The sequence below is a fragment of the Pseudophryne corroboree genome, chromosome 3, assembly GCF_028390025.1.
Source record: "Pseudophryne corroboree isolate aPseCor3 chromosome 3, aPseCor3.hap2, whole genome shotgun sequence".
In the NCBI taxonomy this organism is placed as follows: Eukaryota; Metazoa; Chordata; class Amphibia; order Anura; family Myobatrachidae; genus Pseudophryne; species Pseudophryne corroboree.
The window spans coordinates 462,692,304-462,711,407 of record NC_086446.1 but is presented as its reverse complement, the minus strand read 5'-3'; the positions used below and the strand labels follow the sequence as shown (position 1 = coordinate 462,711,407).

At 49.6% G+C, this 19,104-nt stretch overlaps 1 protein-coding gene across 2 annotated transcripts in view; it reads left to right on the top strand.

Annotated features, from left to right (window-relative positions):
- The first annotated feature begins 3,085 nt into the window (after nucleotides 1-3,085).
- Nucleotides 3,086-19,104, top strand: part of LRRC59 (leucine rich repeat containing 59) — a 37,411-nt gene continuing 21,392 nt past the window's right edge. Inside the window, exon 1 of one of the 2 annotated variants that reach the window (XM_063960696.1) lies at nucleotides 3,086-3,191. The gene's annotated coding sequence lies outside the window, so the exon portion shown is untranslated. Of the gene's footprint in view, nucleotides 3,192-17,267; nucleotides 17,418-19,104 lie in introns of those variants that run through there. The other variant, XM_063960695.1, reaches the window with a different exon arrangement.

Sequence of the window (19,104 nt, the reverse complement as noted above, 5' to 3'; positions counted from 1 at the left end):
TGGAATTGGTAATGGCAATCCTGTACCACAAATCTGAGGTACTCCTGGTGAGGATGGTAAATGGGGACATGCAGGTAAGCATCCTTGATGTCCAGGGAAACCATGTAATCCCCCTCGTCCAGGCTTGCAATAACCGCCCTGAGCGATTCCATCTTGAACTTGAATTTTTTTATGTACATGTTCAAGGACTTCAAATTTAAAATGGGTCTCACCGAACTGTCCGGCTTCGGTACCACAAATAGTGTGGAATAGTAACCCCGGCCTTGTTGAAGTAGGGGTACCTTGATTATCACCTGCTGGGAATACAGCTTGTGAATTGCCGCTAGCACCGCCTCCCTGTCTGAGGGAGCAATCGGCAAGGCAGATTTTAGGAACCGGTGGGGTGGAGCCGCCTCGAATTCCAGCATGTATCCCTGAGATACTACTTGAAGGATCCAGGGATCCACCTGTGAGCGAGCCCACTGATCGCTGAAATTTCTGAGGCGGGCCCCCACCGTACCTGGCTCCACCTGTGGAGCCCCACCGTCATGCGGCGGACTTGGAAGAGGAAGCGGGGGAGGACTTTTGTTCCTGGGAACCTGCTGTCTGTTGCAGCCTTTTTCCCCTACCTCTGCCTCTAGACAGAAAAGACCCTCCTTTTCCACGCTTGCTTTTCTGGGTCCGAAAGGACTAAACCTGATAAAATGGCGCCTTCTTAGGCTGTGAGGGAACATGGGGTAAAAATGCTGACTTCCCAGACGTTGCTGTGGAAACTAGGTCGGAGAGACCATCCCCAAATAATTCCTCCCCTTTATAAGGCAAAACTTCCATGTGCCTCTTGGAATCTGCATCTCCCGTCCACTGACGAGTCCATAAGCATCTCCTAGCAGAGATAGACAATGCACTTACTTTAGATGCCAGCCGGCAAATTTCCCTCTGTGCATCTCTCATATATAAGACTGAATCTTTTATATGGTCAATCGTTAGCAGAATAGTGTCTCTGTCTAGTGTGTCAATATTTTCTGACAGTTTTTCTGACCATGCAGCGGCAGCACTGCACATCCAAGCTGACGCAATAGCTGGTCTAAGTATAATGCCTGAGTGTGTGTATACAGACTTCAGGATTGCCTCCTGCTTTCTATCAGCAGGCTCCTTAAGGGCGGCCGTATCCTGAGAGGGTAGTGCCACCTTTTTTGACAAACGTGTGAGCGCTTTATCCACCCTAGGTGGTGTTTCCCAACGTGACCTATCCTCTGGCAGGAAAGGGAACGCCATTAGTACCTTCTTAGGAATTACAAATTTTTTATCAGGGAAAAGCCACGCTTCTTCACACACTTCATTTAGTTCATCTGATGGGGGAAAAACTACGGGTAGTTTTTTCTCCCCAAACATAATACCCTTTTTTGTGGTACCTGGATGTAAATCAGAAATGTTTAACACCTCTTTCATTGCCTCAATCATGCAGTGAATGGCCCTGACAGGCATTAGGTTTGACTCATCGTCGTCGACACTGTTATCAGTATCCGTGTCGACATCCGGGTCTGCAAACTGAGGTAGCGGGCGTTTTAGAGCCCCTGACGACCCCTGAGGCACCTGGACAGGCACGAGCTGAGATCCCGGCTGTCCCACATTTGGCATGTCGTCAAATTTCTTATGTAAAGAATCTATACGTGCACTCATTTCTTTCCAAAAGTTCATCCACTCGGGTGTCTGCCCCGCAGGGGGTGACGTCCCTTCAAAATGCATCTGCTCCGCCTCCACCTCATTATCCTCATCAAACATGTCGACACAGCCGTACCGACACACCCCACACACACAGGGAATGCTCAACAGAGGACAGGACCCACAAAAAGCCCTTTGGGGGGACAGAGTGAGAGTATGCCAGCACACACCAGAGCGCTATATATATACAGGGACTAACTGAGTTATGTCCCTAATAGCTGCTTTTCATATAATATATGTATATATACTGCCAAATTTAATGCCCCCCCTCTCTTTTCCCTCTTACTGTTACTGTATATTGCAGGGAAGAGCCAGGGAGCTTCCTTCCAGCCGAGCTGTGAGGGAAAAATGGCGCCAGTGTGCTGAGGAGATAGGCTCCGCCCCTTTTTCGCAGCCTATTCTCCCGCTTTTTATGGAATTCTGGCAGGGGTATTTACCTCATATATAGCCTCTGGGGCTATATATTGAGGTATTTTAGCCAGCCAAGGTGTTATTATTGCTGCCTCAGGGCGCCCCCCCCCCCCAGCGCCCTGCACCCTCAGTGACCGGAGCGTGAAGTGTGAGAGGAGCAATGGCGCACAGCTGCAGTGCTGTGCGCTACCTTGGTGAAGACAGAGTCTTCATGCCGCCGATTTTCCGGACCATCTTCTTGCTTCTGGCTCTGTAAGGGGGACAGCGGCGCGGCTCCGGGACCGAACACCAAGGACTGGGCCTGCGGTCGATCCCTCTGGAGCTAATGGTGTCCAGTAGCCTAAGAAGCCCAATCCGGCTGCAAGCAGGCGAGTTCGCTTCTTCTCCCCTTAGTCCCTCGCTGCAGTGAGCCTGTTGCCAGCAGGTCTCACTGAAAATAAAAAACCTAAGTCTATTCTTTCTAAGAGCTCAGGAGAGCCCCTAGTGTGCATCCAACCTCGGCCGGGCATGAATTCTAACTGAGGCTTGGAGGAGGGTCATAGAGGGAGGAGCCAGTGCATGCACACCAGGTAGTCTGAAATCTTTCTAGAGTGCCCAGCCTCCTTCGGAGCCCGCTATTCCCCATGGTCCTTACGGAGTTCCCAGCATCCACTAGGACGTCAGAGAAAAGCAATAACGTTAAGAACAAATCAATGTCAGGACCATTGTACAAAATATTGCCAAAAATCAATTTACGGACAGCCTCCACACCTGCGTTGTGTGGTATGCAGGTATATAAACTGGTGACATCCAGTGTCACCAAAGTCACCTTGTCTGGAACCTCACCTACCTGTGCAAAATGTTTTAATAAAGTGCTGGAATCATTCAGTTGTGTAAAAGTATCTTGAATACAAGGTTGTAAATACGAGTCTAAAAAGATTGCCACACATCTTATGCTGCTCCGTTCTTTGTTACAGTGTGTCTCCATGGTAACCAGGCCGGACGGGTGACGTCACTTCCGGCGCGACGGTGGTCCCGCGGCCGGAGGTGCCGCTGCAGCTCGTCAGCCAGGCACACCTGGAAGCACACTGAGGAGGAGGGTAAGTCGTTTCACTTAATTGGTTTGTGTATTTAAGCACTGGTTTTGATTCACAATTGTTGTCTGAGGAAGGGGCTAGTCCCCGAAACGTCACAATAAAGGTTGCCCTGCGGGGTTTTTCTATTCACATCTGCTTATCAAGTCTTTGAGTGCCGCCCTCTCCAAGGTATTATATGCTGTCCAGAGGCTTCAGGCCCTGAAGGGAAGGCACCAGAGCAGGATTTTGCGTCAGCCCGGAGTGCCGGGGTTCCAGTGTTGTGTGTATATATATATATATATATATATATATATAATCTCACTAAGAATTAAAATCAATCTTCTAAACATAATATTCAATGAAGAGATTTCTAATTTCCCGTACCATTCCATTATTTTATATCTCAATAATAATCCCGGGACCGGAAGTGGATATATCCCCATGTCCAGTGCTTAAAGTGGTCCTAGAGAGGTGGTGGATTGCACCAGTTATTGCGCGCGGCTTAGGCGCACGTCGCAAAAAGGGGTGTGGTCTCAAAAAGGGCGTGGTCACACAATAGTAATAATGCCCTCAGTAGAAGCACCCCGTAATACACATAATGCCCATAGCAGTAGCGCCCCTTATACAAAGCACACAGTAGTAGTGCTCCTTATGCAATGTCCACTGTACTGGTAGTGCCCACATGTAGTGCCCCTTATATAGAGCCCATAGTAGTGGTGCCCCTTATGCAATGCCCGCAATAGTAGTGCCCCTTATGTCCCCAGGAGTGATGCCCCTTATGAAGTGCCCCCTTTACAATGCCCTCATTAGTAGTGCCCCCAGTAGTAATGCCCTAAATGGTAATGCCCGTGTAGTATTGCTCCCAGTAGTAATGTTGCCTGTAGTAATGCCCCCAGTTGTTTAGCCCCATGTAGTTTAGCCCCAGTAGTTATGCCCCCAGTGGTAATGCCCCTGCAGTTATGACACCAGTAGTTTAGCCCCTGTAATTTAGCCCCCATGTAGTTTGCCGTTAGCAATGCCCCCAGTAGTTAAGCCCCAATAGGTTGCCCACTTGTAGTTTAGCACCCAGTTTATGCCCCCCTGTAGTTTGCCCCCTTGTAGTTCAGCCCCTGTAGTTATTAGTGATGAGCGCCTGAAATTTTTCGGGTTTTGTGTTTTGGTTTTGGGTTCGGTTCCGCGGCCGTGTTTTGGGTTCGACCGCGTTTTGGCAAAACCTCACCGAATTTTTTTTGTCGGATTCGGGTGTGTTTTGGATTCGGGTGTTTTTTTTTCAAAAAACCCTAAAAAACAGCTTAAATCATAGAATTTGGGGGTCATTTTGATCCCAAAGTATTATTAACCTCAAAAACCATAATTTCCACTCATTTTCAGTCTATTCTGAATACCTCACACCTCACAATATTATTTTTAGTCCTAAAATTTGCACCGAGGTCGCTGTGTGAGTAAGATAAGCGACCCTAGTGGCCGACACAAACACCGGGCCCATCTAGGAGTGGCACTGCAGTGTCACGCAGGATGTCCCTTCCAAAAAACCCTCCCCAAACAGCACATGACGCAAAGAAAAAAAGAGGCGCAATGAGGTAGCTGTGTGAGTAAGATTAGCGACCCTAGTGGCCGACACAAACACCGGGCCCATCTAGGAGTGGCACTGCAGTGTCACGCAGGATGTCCCTTCCAAAAAACCCTCCCCAAACAGCACATGACGCAAAGAAAAAAAGAGGCGCAATGAGGTAGCTGACTGTGTGAGTAAGATAAGCGACCCTAGTGGCCGACACAAACACCGGGCCCATCTAGGAGTGGCACTGCAGTGTCACGCAGGATGTCCCTTCCAAAAAACCCTCCCCAAACAGCACATGACGCAAAGAAAAAAAGAGGAGCAATGAGGTAGCTGTGTGAGTAAGATTAGCGACCCTAGTGGCCGACACAAACACCGGGCCCATCTAGGAGTGGCACTGCAGTGTCACGCAGGATGTCCCTTCCAAAAAACCCTCCCCAAACAGCACATGACGCAAAGAAAAAAAGAGGCGCAATGAGGTAGCTGACTGTGTAAGATAAGCGACCCTAGTGGCCGACACAAACACCGGGCCCATCTAGGAGTGGCACTGCAGTGTCACGCAGGATGGCCCTTCCAAAAAACCCCTCCCCAAACAGCACATGACGCAAAGAAAAAAAGAGGTGCAATGAGGTAGCTGACTGTGTGAGTAAGATAAGCGACCCTAGTGGCCGACACAAACACCGGGCCCATCTAGGAGTGGCACTGCAGTGTCACGCAGGATGGCCCTTCCAAAAAACCCTCCCCAAACAGCACATGACGCAAAGAAAAACAGAGGCGCAATGAGGTAGCTGACTGTGTGAGTAAGATAAGCGACCCTAGTGGCCGACACAAACACCGGGCCCATCTAGGAGTGGCACTGCAGTGTCACGCAGGATGTCCCTTCCAAAAAACCCTCCCCAAACAGCACATGACGCAAAGAAAAAAAGAGGCGCAATGAGGTAGCTGACTGTGTGAGTAAGATAAGCGACCCTAGTGGCTGACACAAACACCGGGCCCATCTAGGAGTGGCACTGCAGTGTCACGCAGGATGTCCCTTCCAAAAAACCCTCCCCAAACAGCACATGACGCAAAGAAAAAAAGAGGCGCAATGAGGTAGCTGTGTGAGTAAGATTAGCGACCCTAGTGGCCGACACAAACACCGGGCCCATCTAGGAGTGGCACTGCAGTGTCACGCAGGATGTCCCTTCCAAAAAACCCTCCCCAAACAGCACATGACGCAAAGAAAAAAAGAGGCGCAATGAGGTAGCTGACTGTGTGAGTAAGATAAGCGACCCTAGTGGCCGACACAAACACCGGGCCCATCTAGGAGTGGCACTGCAGTGTCACGTAGGATGGCCCTTCCAAAAAACCCTCCCCAAACAGCACATGACGCAAAGAAAAAAAGAGGCGCAATGAGGTAGCTGACTGTGTGAGTAAGATAAGCGACCCTAGTGGCCGACACAAACACCGGGCCCATCTAGGAGTGGCACTGCAGTGTCACGCAGGATGGCCCTTCCAAAAAACCCTCCCCAAACAGCACATGACGCAAAGAAAAAAAGAGGCGCAATGAGGTAGCTGACTGTGTGAGTAAGATAAGCGACCCTAGTGGCCGACACAAACACCGGGCCCATCTAGGAGTGGCACTGCAGTGTCACGCAGGATGTCCCTTCCAAAAAACCCTCCCCAAACAGCACATGACGCAAAGAAAAAAAGAGGCGCAATGAGGTAGCTGTGTGAGTAAGATTAGCGACCCTAGTGGCCGACACAAACACCGGGCCCATCTAGGAGTGGCACTGCAGTGTCACGCAGGATGTCCCTTCCAAAAAACCCTCCCCAAACAGCACATGACGCAAAGAAAAAAAGAGGCGCAATGAGGTAGCTGACTGTGTGAGTAAGATAAGCGACCCTAGTGGCCGACACAAACACCGGGCCCATCTAGGAGTGGCACTGCAGTGTCACGTAGGATGGCCCTTCCAAAAAACCCTCCCCAAACAGCACATGACGCAAAGAAAAAAAGAGGCGCAATGAGGTAGCTGACTGTGTGAGTAAGATAAGCGACCCTAGTGGCCGACACAAACACCGGGCCCATCTAGGAGTGGCACTGCAGTGTCACGTAGGATGGCCCTTCCAAAAAACCCTCCCCAAACAGCACATGACGCAAAGAAAAATAAAAGAAAAAAGAGGTGCAAGATGGAATTGTCCTTGGGCCCTCCCACCCACCCTTATGTTGTATAAACAAAACAGGACATGCACACTTTAACCAACCCATCATTTCAGTGACAGGGTCTGCCACACGACTGTGACTGATATGACGGGTTGGTTTGGACCCCCCCCAAAAAAGAAGCAATTAATCTCTCCTTGCACAAACTGGCTCTACAGAGGCAAGATGTCCACCTCATCATCATCCTCCGATATATCACCGTGTACATCCCCCTCCTCACAGATTATCAATTCGTCCCCACTGGAATCCACCATCTCAGCTCCCTGTGTACTTTGTGGAGGCAATTGCTGCTGGTCAATGTCTCCGCGGAGGAATTGATTATAATTCATTTTAATGAACATCATCTTCTCCACATTTTCTGGATGTAACCTCGTACGCCGATTGCTGACAAGGTGAGCGGCGGCACTAAACACTCTTTCGGAGTACACACTTGTGGGAGGGCAACTTAGGTAGAATAAAGCCAGTTTGTGCAAGGGCCTCCAAATTGCCTCTTTTTCCTGCCAGTATAAGTACGGACTGTGTGACGTGCCTACTTGGATGCGGTCACTCATATAATCCTCCACCATTCTTTCAATGGGGAGAGAATCATATGCAGTGACAGTAGACGACATGTCCGTAATCGTTGTCAGGTCCTTCAGTCCGGACCAGATGTCAGCATCAGCAGTCGCTCCAGACTGCCCTGCATCACCGCCAGCGGGTGGGCTCGGAATTCTGAGCCTTTTCCTCGCACCCCCAGTTGCGGGAGAATGTGAAGGAGGAGATGTTGACAGGTCGCGTTCCGCTTGACTTGACAATTTTCTCACCAGCAGGTCTTTCAACACCAGCAGACTTGTGTCTGCCGGAAAGAGAGATCCAAGGTAGGCTTTAAATCTAGGATCGAGCATGGTGGCCAAAATGTAGTGCTCTGATTTCAACAGATTGACCACCCGTGAATCCTTGTTAAGCGAATTAAGGGCTCCATCCACAAGTCCCACATGCCTAGCGGAATCGCTCCGTGTTAGCTCCTCCTTCAATGTCTCCAGCTTCTTCTGCAAAAGCCTGATGAGGGGAATGACCTGACTCAGGCTGGCAGTGTCTGAACTGACTTCACGTGTGGCAAGTTCAAAGGGCATCAGAACCTTGCACAACGTTGAAATCATTCTCCACTGCGCTTGAGACAGGTGCATTCCACCTCCTATATCGTGCTCAATTGTATAGGCTTGAATGGCCTTTTGCTGCTCCTCCAACCTCTGAAGCATATAGAGGGTTGAATTCCACCTCGTTACCACTTCTTGCTTCAGATGATGGCAGGGCAGGTTCAGTAGTTTTTGGTGGTGCTCCAGTCTTCTGTACGTGGTGCCTGTACGCCGAAAGTGTCCCGCAATTCTTCTGGCCACCGACAGCATCTCTTGCACGCCCCTGTCGTTTTTTAAATAATTCTGCACCACCAAATTCAAGGTATGTGCAAAACATGGGACGTGCTGGAATTTGCCCATATTTAATGCACACACAATATTGCTGGCGTTGTCCGATGCCACAAATCCACAGGAGAGTCCAATTGGGGTAAGCCATTCCGCGATGATCTTCCTCAGTTGCCGTAAGAGGTTTTCAGCTGTGTGCGTATTCTGGAAACCGGTGATACAAAGCGTAGCCTGCCTAGGAAAGAGTTGGCGTTTGCGAGATGCTGCTACTGGTGCCGCCGCTGCTGTTCTTGCGGCGGGAGTCCATACATCTACCCAGTGGGCTGTCACAGTCATATAGTCCTGACCCTGCCCTGCTCCACTTGTCCACATGTCCGTGGTTAAGTGGACATTGGGTACAGCTGCATTTTTTAGGACACTGGTGACTCTTTTTCTGAGGTCTGTGTACATTTTCGGTATCGCCTGCCTAGAGAAATGGAACCTAGATGGTATTTGGTACCGGGGACACAGTACCTCCAACAAGTCTCTAGTTGGCTCTGCAGTAATGATGGATACCGGAACCATGTTTCTCACCACCCAGGATGCCAAGGCCTCAGTTATCCGCTTTGCAGTAGGATGACTGCTGTGATATTTCATCTTCCTCGCAAAGGACTGTTGGACAGTCAATTGCTTGGTGGAAGTAGTAAAAGTGGTCTTACGACTTCCCCTCTGGGATGACCATCAACTCCCAGCAGCAACAACAGCAGCGCCAGCAGCAGTAGGCGTTACACGCAAGGATGCATCGGAGGAATCCCAGGCAGGAGAGGAATCGTCAGAATTGCCAGTGACATGGCCTGCAGGACTATTGGCATTCCTGGGGAAGGAGGAAATTGACACTGAGGGAGTTGGTGGGGTGGTTTGCGTGAGCTTGGTTACAAGAGGAAGGGATTTACTGGTCAGTGGACTGCTTCCGCTGTCACCCAAAGTTTTTGAACTTGTCACTGACTTATTATGAATGCGCTGCAGGTGACGTATAAGGGAGGATGTTCCGAGGTGGTTAACGTCCTTACCCCTACTTATTACAGCTTGACAAAGGGAACACACGGCTTGACACCTGTTGTCCGCATTTCTGTTGAAATAGTTCCACACCGAAGAGCTGATTTTTTTGGTATTTTCACCAGGCATGTCAACGGCCATATTCCTCCCACGGACAACAGGTGTCTCCCCGGGTGCCTGACTTAAACAAACCACCTCACCATCAGAATCCTCCTGGTCAATTTCCTCCCCAGCGCCAGCAACACCCATATCCTCCTCATCCTGGTGTACTTCAACACTGACATCTTCAATCTGACTATCAGGAACTGGACTGCGGGTGCTCCTTCCAGCACTTGCAGGGGGCGTGCAAATGGTGGAAGGCGCATGCTCTTCACGTCCAGTGTTGGGAAGGTCAGGCATCGCAACCGACACAATTGGACTCTCCTTGTGGATTTGGGATTTCGAAGAACGCACAGTTCTTTGCGGTGCTACTGCTTTTGCCAGCTTGAGTCTTTTCATTTTTCTAGCGAAAGGCTGAGTGCCTCCATCCTCATGTGAAGCTGAACCACTAGCCATGAACATAGGCCAGGGCCTCAGCCGTTCCTTGCCACTCCGTGTGGTAAATGGCATATTGGCAAGTTTACGCTTCTCCTCCGACAATTTTATTTTAGGTTTTGGAGTCCTTTTTTTACTGATATTTGGTGTTTTGGATTTGACATGCTCTGTACTATGACATTGGGCATCGGCCTTGGCAGACGACGTTGCTGGCATTTCATCGTCTCGGCCATGACTAGTGGCAGCAGCTTCAGCACGAGGTGGAAGTGGATCTTGATCTTTCCCTAATTTTGGAACCTCAACATTTTTGTTCTCCATATTTTAATAGGCACAACTAAAAGGCACCTCAGGTAAACAATGGAGATGGATGGATACTAGTATACAATTATGGACGGACTGCCGAGTGCCGACACAGAGGTAGCTACAGCCGTGGACTACCGTACTGTGTCTGCTGCTAATATAGACTGGTTGATAAAGAGATGTAGTATGTATGTATAAAGAAGAAAGAAAAAAAAACCACGGGTAGGTGGTATATGGACGGACTGCCGAGTGCCGACACAGAGGTAGCTACAGCCGTGGACTACCGTACTGTACTGTGTCTGCTGCTAATATAGACTGGTTGATAAAGAGATGTAGTATGTATGTATAAAGAAGAAAGAAAAAAAAACCACGGGTAGGTGGTATACAATTATGGACGGACTGCCGAGTGCCGACACAGAGGTAGCTACAGCCGTGGACTACCGTACTGTACTGTGTCTGCTGCTAATATAGACTGGTTGATAAAGAGATGTAGTATGTATGTATAAAGAAGAAAGAAAAAAAAACCACGGGTAGGTGGTATACAATTATGGATGGACTGCCGAGTGCCGACACAGAGGTAGCTACAGCCGTGGACTACTGTACTGTGTCTGCTGCTAATATAGACTGGTTGATAAAGAGATGTAGTATGTATGTATAAAGAAGAAAGAAAAAAAAACCACGGGTAGGTGGTATACAATTATGGACGGACTGCCGAGTGCCGACACAGAGGTAGCTACAGCCGTGGACTACCGTACTGTACTGTGTCTGCTGCTAATATAGACTGGATGATAATGAGATGTAGTATGTATAAAGAAGAAAGAAAAAAAAACCACGGGTAGGTGGTATACAATTATGGATGGACTGCCGAGTGCCGACACAGAGGTAGCTACAGCCGTGGACTACTGTACTGTACTGTGTCTGCTGCTAATATAGACTGGTTGATAATGAGATGTAGTATGTATGTATAAAGAAGAAAAAAAAACCACAGGTAGGTGGTATACAATTATGGACGGACTGCCGAGTGCCGACACAGAGGTAGCTACAGCCGTGGACTACCGTACTGTACTGTGTCTGCTGCTAATATAGACTGGATGATAATGAGATGTAGTATGTATAAAGAAGAAAGAAAAAAAAACCACGGGTAGGTGGTATACAATTATGGATGGACTGCCGAGTGCCGACACAGAGGTAGCTACAGCCGTGGACTACCGTACTGTGTCTGCTGCTAATATAGACTGGTTGATAAAGAGATGTAGTATGTATGTATAAAGAAGAAAGAAAAAAAAAACACGGGTAGGTGGTATACAATTATGGATGGACTGCCGAGTGCCGACACAGAGGTAGCTACAGCCGTGGACTACTGTACTGTGTCTGCTGCTAATATAGACTGGTTGATAAAGAGATGTAGTATGTATGTATAAAGAAGAAAGAAAAAAAAAACACGGATAGGTGGTATACAATTATGGATGGACTGCCGAGTGCCGACACAGAGGTAGCTACAGCCGTGGACTACCGTACTGTGTCTGCTGCTAATATAGACTGGTTGATAAAGAGATGTAGTATGTATGTATAAAGAAGAAAGAAAAAAAAACCACGGGTAGGTGGTATACAATTATGGACGGACTGCCGAGTGCCGACACAGAGGTAGCTACAGCCGTGGACTACCGTACTGTACTGTGTCTGCTGCTAATATAGACTGGATGATAATGAGATGTAGTATGTATAAAGAAGAAAGAAAAAAAAACCACGGGTAGGTGGTATACAATTATGGATGGACTGCCGAGTGCCGACACAGAGGTAGCTACAGCCGTGAACTACCGTACTGTGTCTGCTGCGACTGGATGATAAATAATGATATAAAAAATATATATATATCACTACTGCAGCCGGACAGGTATATATTATATAATGACGGACCTGCTGGACACTGTCTGTCAGCAGAATGAGTTTTTTATAGAATTAAAAAAAAAACACCACACAAGTCACACGACGAGTGTTTAACTTTTTCAGGCAATCACAATATAGTATACTACTAACTATACTGGTGGTCAGTGTGGTCAGGTCACTGGTCAGTCACACTGGCAGTGGCACTCCTGCAGCAAAAGTGTGCACTGTTTAATTTTAATAATATGTGCTCCTGGCTCCTGCTATAACCTGTAACTGGCACTGCTCCCCAGTCTCCCCCACAATTATAAGCTGTGTGAGCACAGTCAGATATATACATAGATGATGCAGCACACTGGGCTGAGCAGTGCACACAGATATGGTATGTGACTGAGTCACTGTGTATCGTTTTTTTTCAGGCAGAGAACGGATTATATTAAATAAAACTGCACTGTCTGGTGGTCACTGTGGTCAGTCACTAGTAAACTCTGCACTCTCTACAGTACTCCTAAGCTCCAGTAAATCAAGTGTCTCTGTCTCAAATCAATCTCACTCTCTCTCTTCTAATCTAAATGGAGAGGACGCCAGCCACGTCCTCTCCCTATCAATCTCAATGCACGTGTGAAAATGGCGGCGACGCGCGGCTCCTTATATAGAATCCGAGTCTCGCGATAGAATCCGAGCCTCGCGAGAATCCGACAGCGTCATGATGACGTTCGGGCGCGCTCGGGTTAACCGAGCAAGGCGGGAAGATCCGAGTCGCTCGGACCCGTGAGAAAAAACATGAAGTTCGGGCGGGTTCGGATTCAGAGGAACCGAACCCGCTCATCTCTAGTAGTTATGCCCCCTTTTAGTTTGCCCCCTTTTAGTTTAGCCCCAAGTAGTAATGCCCCCAGTAGTTTAACCCCTGTAGTTATGTCCCCAGTAGTTTAGCCCCCCTGTAGTTTGCCCCCAAGTAGTAATACCCCTGTAGTTATACCCCCAGTATTAATGCCCTCCTGTAGTTTGCCCCCGGTAGTAATGCCCCCCAGTAGTTTAATCCCTGTAGTTTTGCCTCCCTGTAGTAATGCTCCCAAGTAGTAATGCCCCCAAGTAGTAATTCCCCTGTAGTTATACCCCCAGTAGTAATGCCCTCCTGAAGTTTGCCCCAGTAGTAATACCCTCCTGTAGTTTGCCCCAGTAGTTAGCCCCTGTTAGTAATGTCCCCAGTAGTAAGCCCGTTAATAATGCCCCCAGTAGCTACCCCCATGTAGCTTGCCCCCAGTAGTAATGCCCCAAGTAGTAATGTCCCCAGTAGTTTAATCCCTGTAGTTATGCCCCCAGCAGTTTAGCCCCCCTTTAGTTTGCCCCCTTGTAGTTTGCCCCCAAGTAGTAATGCACCTGTAGTTATGCCCCCAGTAGTTATACTCCCAAGTAGTAATGCACCTGTAGTTATGCCCCCAGTAGTTATACCCCCAGTAGTAATGCCCTCCTGTAGTTTTCCCCAGTAGTAATGCCCTCCTGTAGTTTGCCCCCATTAGTAATTCCCCCAGTAGTAAGCCCCCCGTTAGTAATGTCCCCAGTAGTAAGCCCCCATGTAGTTTGCCCCCTTGTAGTTTAACCCCTGTAGTTATGCCCCCAGTAGTTTAGTCCACTTGTAGTTTGCCCCCAAGTAGTAATGCACCAGTAGTTATGCCCCCAGTAGTAATGTCCCTGTAGTTATACCCCCAGTAGTAATGCTCTCCTGTAGTTTGCCCCCAGTAGTTAACCCCGTTAGTAATGCCCCCAGTAGCTTGCCCCCAGTAGTTTGCCCCCAGTAGTAAAGCCCCCCAGTAGTAATGCCCCAAGTAGTTTGCCCACAGTAGTAAAGCCCCCCAGTAGTAATGCCACCCCAGTAGTAATGCCCCCAGTAGATGAGCACTCCACAGCTTACAATAGTTCTCCCACGGACAGGGTTAACTTCCAGTGAGCCAGAGGAACTGGGGGCATGGCCAGCAGCTCACAGAGCGCTGGCCGTACCCCCCACTGTAAAGAAAATTGGAGGCGTGGCTCAGGCATCATCCACATGAAGCCATGCCCCTTTCATTAGACCACGCCCCCTTTTTGGCGCCGTGCAAGGTGTCCCTCCGTCAAGAATCAGAATGTTGGGAGGTATGGAAATAGGCTTTAAACCATATCATAGGAGAAAATGTAATAACCCGTAAAATACAGGCATTGGCAAGATCCTGGTGAGACTGGCCGGTGTTTTAAAAGGGCAATTAATTAAAAAGAAAACCAGATTGATTTTGCCTTTTAAATGATTGCGCCTTTCAGACATCTGTGCGATTCCCGGGATTGAAAAAATGGACCGGGATTGGCCACCCTACTCTGGACATGGGCGGTGATTCAGACCTGATCACTGGGCTGCTAATTTTGCTGTCCTGCATTCAGATAGTCGCTGCCCAAGGAGAGTGTATATTCGCCCATGCAAGTGTGTGATCACGTGTATGCCGTGCTACAAATATCCCTCAGTCAGCGGACAGCTGCAAATCCGTTCGCATCTCACTCACCATTGAATGTATTTACCACTGTGTGCAGTCTGTGCGCAGCCCAGGACTTAAGGTGCATACACACGGAGCGATATAACTGAGCGATTTTGACTATATAGTCAAAATCGCTCAGAAAGTTAGTGCAGATCGCTCCGTGTGTACACAGCCAGCGATAGCGATGCGCGTCCCCGCTAGGTCGCTATCGCTGGGAAAAATAGTCAGTGCAGGCAAGTCAATTTTGGCTATGTCGCTGCAAAAGTTAGTCAAAATCGCTAACACTTTAAGAGGCCAGCGATTTTTCCCAGCGATAGCGATGTGCAGGCGGCGGTGGTGCGGGCGGCGGCGGGTTGTGGCGGCGGTGCGGGCGGCGGTGGCGGTGTGGGCGGCGGTGGGTTGCGGTGGCGGTGTGGGCGGCGGCGGTGCGGGCGGCGGCGGGTTGCGGCAGCGGTGCGGGCGGGGGAAATTTACCTTTCTATTGCAGAGTTTGGCAGCGGAGCGGTACCAGTTTCAAAAATGGCGCCTCAGCGTCATTTTTTAAATTCAAGATGGCCGCCGCGAGCCAATCACGGCTCGCCGCGTCATCGCCCCGCCCCCTCCCGCTGACTTATATAAGTCAGCGCGAGGCAGCGGCTGTCAGTCCGACGGCGGAGGAGGAGCGGAGAAGAGCTCCTGAAGACGCCGTGGAAGTCCTGGATGGGCGGCGGCTATGCAAAAGAGCTTAGCAGCCGCCGCCCACCAGGTGAAGACGCCGGAGCAAGACCCCAGAAGCCCTGGGGAGGTGGCGCCCCCCCAGGTGAAGACGCCGGAAGCCCTGGGAAGGCGGCGGCCATGCAAAAGAGCTTAAAGGCCGCCGCCCCCAGGTGAAGACCCAGTTTAATAAAGGATTTTTAAAATAATGTGTTGTGTTTTTTTTTTTATATTTTCTTTACAGGTGGACTACAGGTGCCAGCGGGCCCTTTATGTCCGGGCATGCTGGCACTTGTGGTTCTCCAAGTGCCAACATGCTGGGGCAGGCTTGCTGGGACCTGTAGGCCTCCTGTAAAGAACAATATTACTATTGAAAGGCTATCAGCCTCCCATCCACCGGGCCACGGATGGGGGGGACAGCCTCGGGCTTCACCCCTGGCCCTTGGGTGGCTGGAGGGGGGGACCCCTTGATTTAAGGGGTCCTCACTCCTCCAGTGTACCCCGGCCAGGGGTGACTAGTTGGGGGGGTAATGGCACGGCCGCAGGGACCAATATAAAAGTGTCCCCCGGCTGTGGCATTATCTCCCTGGCTAGTGGAGCCCGGTGCTGGTTTGGAAAATACGGGGGACCCCTATGTCTTTTGTCCCCCGTATTTTTTAAACCAGGACCGGACGCAGAGCCCGGTGCTGGTTGTCTAAATATGGGGGAACCCTACTCATTTTTTCCTCTGTATTTTAACAACCAGGACTGGCTCAAAGAGCCCGAGGCTGGTTTTACATAGGAGGGGGGACCCCACGCAAATTTTTTTTTTAACTTTCAGCTATTTAAATACCAGCCACCCTGTAAAATCGTCCTATATATGACACTCATCCCCTTATTTAAATGAGATAGTCAAAATCTCCCATAGCCAAAATCTCTTGCATAGTTAGACAAAATCTCTGGTAAAGTTAGTCAAAATCTCCTACTGCCAGTTCAAGGGAAAAGTTAGTCAAAATCTCTCATAGCCAAAATCTCTCCGTGTGTATGCACCTTTACTCCTACAGTGCATTCACAACAGGCTGATCGGGGCTGGAGCTGACGTCACACACCCTCCCTGAAAACTCTTGGGCACACCTGCGTTTTCCCTGACACTCCCAGAAAACGTCCAGTTACCACCCACAAACGGTCTCTTCCTGTCAATCAGCTTGCGAATGGCTGTGCGATTGAAATTTTCCCACCAGTTTGTCGCTGTTTGGCGATGCACGTGCGCATTGCGGTGCATACACATGCACAGTCAATTGATAATCGCACATCAGCGATCAGGTCTGAATCGGGCCCTTGGTATTTCTGAGACAAATTTTTTGAGCATCTGGCAACTGTCTTAACGGTTTGTAGATTTTATTTTCACTAAATGTTCAAACTTTGTTGCACTAGAGCTCAACAAGAATGCATTTACATACATGGGAAAGCACCTCAGAAATAGTCCTTTGTTTTTACTTACTGCAGCTATCTCTCTCTGGGGGGTAAATTTACTAAGGTGGGAGATTTGTAGAACTGGTGATGTTGCCCATAGCAACCAATCAGATTATATCTATTATCTGCTAGAAGCAGCTAGATAAATGGTAAATTGAATCTGATTGGTTGCCATGGGCAACATCACCAGTTCTAAAAAATCTCCCACCTTAGTAAATTTACCCCTGGGAGAGATGTATCAACTTGTTATATAAAGAGATGCTGAACATACATAGCAAACAAGTAGCATCTGCCAGACGGTGCTAGATAAATGAGGCAGAAACCGATTGCTTCAACTTCTTCACTATAATCTCTATAATATCAACGGTTTGATACACGTTACGTAAATTATGTATTCCTCTGTATTTTTTCACAAATATCCGCCATATAAAATATAAATATCTGTGTTACACCAGCAACGTCTCCTTCCAGACGCTAAAAAAATTATCCCTCTCCCAGAATGTACGCACTCCGGCCACTAGATGGCGCACACTCCAGTTTGGCCTCAGTCTTCTGTAGTGAGTGGTTTGCCTGCTCGCTGTCTCGTTGGGTCTGGCCGGTGTAGGTGTGACGTGGATAAGGAAGTGAGTGTCTGCCAGGCAAGCATCACTGCCTCAGTGACTGGAGCAAATCGAGTGTGACTCCGGTTTAGAGACGGTAGGTAACTTGTGGCCTGAGCGCAATGAAGGATGCACACACACCTACCTCTTATGGGATCTGTGCTCGGCGTGATGAGAGAGAAAGACCGGGAGAGACTGTGGCGCCTGTGCTGGCGGAGCATGGAGAGACTGTGGCGCCTGTGCTGGCGGAGCATAGAGAGAGTTTGGGTTGTCGCGCAGAGAAAGACCGAGAGATTTTGGGTTGTCTGCGTGAGAGAAAGAGACTGGGTTGGCGGGCAGAGAAAGAGAGAGACTGGGTTGACAGAGGCAGAGAAGCACTGTGGGTTGTCGGAGGGAGAGACACTGGGTTGTCGGGGGGAGAGAAGAGAGACTTCGTTGTCAGAGAGAGAAAGAGAGGCTGTGGGTTGGAGAGAGAGAGAGGCTGTGGGTTGGAGAGGGAGAGAGACACTGGGTTGGTGAGAGAGAGAGACTGTGGGTTGTCGGAGGGAGAGAGAGACTGTGGCACCTGTGCTGGCGGAGCATAGAGAGAGTTTGGGTTGTCGCGCAGAGAAAGACCGAGAGATTTTGGGTTGTCTGCGTGAGAGAAAGAGACTGGGTTGGCGGGCAGAGAAAGAGAGAGAGACTAGGTTGTGGGAGAGAGACTGGGTTGACAGAGGCAGAGAAGCACTGTGGGTTGTCGGAGGGAGAGACACTGGGTTGTCGGGGGGAGAGAAGAGAGACTTCGTTGTCAGAGAGAGAAAGAGAGGCTGTGGGTTGGAGAGAGAGAGGCTGTGGGTTGGAGAGAGAGAGGCTGTGGGTTGGAGAGAGAGGGAGAGAGACACTGGGTTGGTGAGAGAGAGAGACTGTGGGTTGTCGGAGGGAGGGAGAGAGAGACTGTGGCACCTGTGCTGGCGGAGCATAGAGAGAGTTTGGGTTGTCGCGCAGAGAAAGACTGAGAGATTTTGGGTTGTCTGCTTGAGAGGAAGAGACTGGGTTGGCGGGCAGAGAAAGAGAGAGAGACTGGGTTGTCAGAGGGAGAGACACTGGGTTGTCGGAGGGAGAGAAGAGAGACTTCGTTGTCAGAGAGAGAAAGACAGGCTGTGGGTTGGAGAGAGAGAAAGAGAGGCTGTGGGTTGGAGAGAGGGAGAGAGACTGTGGGTTGTCGGAGGGAGAGAGAGACTGTGGCGCCTGTGCTGGCGGAGCATAGAGAGAGTTTGGGTTGTCGCGCAGAGAAAGACTGAGAGATTTTGGGTTGTCTGCGTGAGAGGAAGAGACTGGGTTGGCGGGCAGAGAGAGAGAGACTAGGTTGTGGGAGAGAGACTGAGTTGACAGAGGCAGAGAAAAGCACTGTGTTGTCGGAGGGAGACGTGTTTGTCTGACGGAGAGAAAGAGACTGGCTTGTCTTAAGGAAAAAAAGACACTGGGTTGTTGGAGGGAGAGCGAGAAACACTGTTGGTTGTCGGAGGGAATGCGAGAGACACTATGGGTTGTCAGAGGGAATGCGAGAGACACTATGGGTTGTCAGAGGGAGAGAAACTGTGGGCTGTCAGAGAGAGAGAGAGAGACTGTGGGCTGTCGGAGGGAGAGAGACTGGGCTGTCGGAGGAGAGAGAGAGAGACTGTGGGCTGTCGGAGGGAGAGAGAGAGAGACTGGGCTGTCGGAGGGAGAGAGAGAGAGAGACTGGGCTGTCGGAGGGAGAGAGAGAGAGAGACTGGGCTGTCGGAGGGAGAGAGAGAGAGAGACTG